The following is a 3,945-nucleotide window of genomic DNA, read 5'->3' on the forward strand; positions in this document are numbered from 1 at the left end:
AACAATGAGAGGGGTGCCTTTAAATTCATTTTGAACCATATTTGAAATTTTGGGTTACCAGATGCACGTTTTCAATCACCAGTTGCACGGAGGATTAATAGCAATCTGCATCCATCGTGATTTCTTAAAGTGTGTAAAAAGCACCCAAGGACGGCCCTGACAGAGAGAGGGCCGTAGTGGGGCACTCCCCTAGCGGGCTATATCAATAGAATGACGGGTAAAAGTATTTAAAACCCTTTTATAATTTTTGGGTTACCAGATGCACGTTTTCAATCACCAGGTGCACGGAGGAAAATGAGCATTTGCATCCATAGTCATGTTTTAAACCGTCCATAAAGCACTCTTGGCCGGCCCCGGCAGAGAGAGAAAGAGATGGTGAAAAAAAAAAAAAAATCATCATCAGACCTTCCATAAATAATTCGGGCCGGCCCCCATTGCTAAAGGTCCGTAGTAGGGTGCGCCATAAGCGGACATGAATAGATGGAACACCGCTAACCGCATAGAGAACCGTGTTTTGGGTGACCAGGTGCACGTTTTCAATCACCAGTTGCACATTTTCAATCACCAGTTGCACGGAGGATTAATAGCAATCTGCATCCATCGCGATTTCTTAAAGTGTCTATAAAGCACTCAGGACGGGCCCGACCGAGACAGGGCCTTAGTGGGGTGCTCCCATAGCGGGCAACAATGAGAGGGGTGCCTTTAAATTCATTTTGAACCATATTTGAAATTTTGGGTTACCAGATGCACGTTTTCAATCACCAGTTGCACGGAGGATTAATAGCAATCTGCATCCATCGTGATTTCTTAAAGTGTGTAAAAAGCACCCAAGGACGGCCCTGACAGAGAGAGGGCCGTAGTGGGGCACTCCCCTAGCGGGCTATATCAATAGAATGACGGGTAAAAGTATTTAAAACCCTTTTATAATTTTTGGGTTACCAGATGCACGTTTTCAATCACCAGGTGCACGGAGGAAAATGAGCATTTGCATCCATAGTCATGTTTTAAACCGTCCATAAAGCACTCTTGGCCGGCCCCGGCAGAGAGAGAAAGAGATGGTGAAAAAAAAAAAAAATCATCATCAGACCTTCCATAAATAATTCGGGCCGGCCCCCATTGCTAAAGGTCCGTAGTAGGGTGCGCCATAAGCGGACATGAATAGATGGAACACCGCTAACCGCATAGAGAACCGTGTTTTGGGTGACCAGGTGCACGTTTTCAATCACCAGTTGCACATTTTCAATCACCAGTTGCACGGAGGATTAATAGCAATCTGCATCCATCGCGATTTCTTAAAGTGTCTATAAAGCACTCAGGACGGGCCCGACCGAGACAGGGCCTTAGTGGGGTGCTCCCATAGCGGGCAACAATGAGAGGGGTGCCTTTAAATTCATTTTGAACCATATTTGAAATTTTGGGTTACCAGATGCACGTTTTCAATCACCAGTTGCACGGAGGATTAATAGCAATCTGCATCCATCGTGATTTCTTAAAGTGTGTAAAAAGCACCCAAGGACGGCCCTGACAGAGAGAGGGCCGTAGTGGGGCACTCCCCTAGCGGGCTATATCAATAGAATGACGGGTAAAAGTATTTAAAACCCTTTTATAATTTTTGGGTTACCAGATGCACGTTTTCAATCACCAGGTGCACGGAGGAAAATGAGCATTTGCATCCATAGTCATGTTTTAAACCGTCCATAAAGCACTCTTGGCCGGCCCCGGCAGAGAGAGAAAGAGATGGTGAAAAAAAAAAAAAAAATCATCATCAGACCTTCCATAAATAATTCGGGCCGGCCCCCATTGCTAAAGGTCCGTAGTAGGGTGCGCCATAAGCGGACATGAATAGATGGAACACCGCTAACCGCATAGAGAACCGTGTTTTGGGTGACCAGGTGCACGTTTTCAATCACCAGTTGCACATTTTCAATCACCAGTTGCACGGAGGATTAATAGCAATCTGCATCCATCGCGATTTCTTAAAGTGTCTATAAAGCACTCAGGACGGGCCCGACCGAGACAGGGCCTTAGTGGGGTGCTCCCATAGCGGGCAACAATGAGAGGGGTGCCTTTAAATTCATTTTGAACCATATTTGAAATTTTGGGTTACCAGATGCACGTTTTCAATCACCAGTTGCACGGAGGATTAATAGCAATCTGCATCCATCGTGATTTCTTAAAGTGTGTAAAAAGCACCCAAGGACGGCCCTGACAGAGAGAGGGCCGTAGTGGGGCACTCCCCTAGCGGGCTATATCAATAGAATGACGGGTAAAAGTATTTAAAACCCTTTTATAATTTTTGGGTTACCAGATGCACGTTTTCAATCACCAGGTGCACGGAGGAAAATGAGCATTTGCATCCATAGTCATGTTTTAAACCGTCCATAAAGCACTCTTGGCCGGCCCCGGCAGAGAGAGAAAGAGATGGTGAAAAAAAAAAAAAAATCATCATCAGACCTTCCATAAATAATTCGGGCCGGCCCCCATTGCTAAAGGTCCGTAGTAGGGTGCGCCATAAGCGGACATGAATAGATGGAACACCGCTAACCGCATAGAGAACCGTGTTTTGGGTGACCAGGTGCACGTTTTCAATCACCAGTTGCACATTTTCAATCACCAGTTGCACGGAGGATTAATAGCAATCTGCATCCATCGCGATTTCTTAAAGTGTCTATAAAGCACTCAGGACGGGCCCGACCGAGACAGGGCCTTAGTGGGGTGCTCCCATAGCGGGCAACAATGAGAGGGGTGCCTTTAAATTCATTTTGAACCATATTTGAAATTTTGGGTTACCAGATGCACGTTTTCAATCACCAGTTGCACGGAGGATTAATAGCAATCTGCATCCATCGTGATTTCTTAAAGTGTGTAAAAAGCACCCAAGGACGGCCCTGACAGAGAGAGGGCCGTAGTGGGGCACTCCCCTAGCGGGCTATATCAATAGAATGACGGGTAAAAGTATTTAAAACCCTTTTATAATTTTTGGGTTACCAGATGCACGTTTTCAATCACCAGGTGCACGGAGGAAAATGAGCATTTGCATCCATAGTCATGTTTTAAACCGTCCATAAAGCACTCTTGGCCGGCCCCGGCAGAGAGAGAAAGAGATGGTGAAAAAAAAAAAAAAATCATCATCAGACCTTCCATAAATAATTCGGGCCGGCCCCCATTGCTAAAGGTCCGTAGTAGGGTGCGCCATAAGCGGACATGAATAGATGGAACACCGCTAACCGCATAGAGAACCGTGTTTTGGGTGACCAGGTGCACGTTTTCAATCACCAGTTGCACATTTTCAATCACCAGTTGCACGGAGGATTAATAGCAATCTGCATCCATCGCGATTTCTTAAAGTGTCTATAAAGCACTCAGGACGGGCCCGACCGAGACAGGGCCTTAGTGGGGTGCTCCCATAGCGGGCAACAATGAGAGGGGTGCCTTTAAATTCATTTTGAACCATATTTGAAATTTTGGGTTACCAGATGCACGTTTTCAATCACCAGTTGCACGGAGGATTAATAGCAATCTGCATCCATCGTGATTTCTTAAAGTGTGTAAAAAGCACCCAAGGACGGCCCTGACAGAGAGAGGGCCGTAGTGGGCACCCCCCTAGCGGGCTATATCAATAGAATGACGGGTAAAAGTATTTAAAACCCTTTTATAATTTTTGGGTTACCAGATGCACGTTTTCAATCACCAGGGTGCACGGAGGAAAATGAGCATTTGCATCCATAGTCATGTTTTAAACCGTCCATAAAGCACCCAGGGCCGGCCCCGGCAGAGAGAGAAAAAGAGGGGAAAAGTGTTGAAAAAAAAAAAAAATCATACCTTCCATAAATAATTCGGACCGGCCCCCATTGAAAAGGTCCGTAGTAGGGTGCATCATTATCGGACATGAATCTCGGAACACCGCTAACCGCATAGAGAACCGTGTTTTGGGTTACCAGATGC

This window comes from Oncorhynchus mykiss, unplaced genomic scaffold (genome assembly GCF_013265735.2).
Source record: "Oncorhynchus mykiss isolate Arlee unplaced genomic scaffold, USDA_OmykA_1.1 un_scaffold_237, whole genome shotgun sequence".
Classification (NCBI taxonomy): domain Eukaryota; kingdom Metazoa; phylum Chordata; class Actinopteri; order Salmoniformes; family Salmonidae; genus Oncorhynchus; species Oncorhynchus mykiss.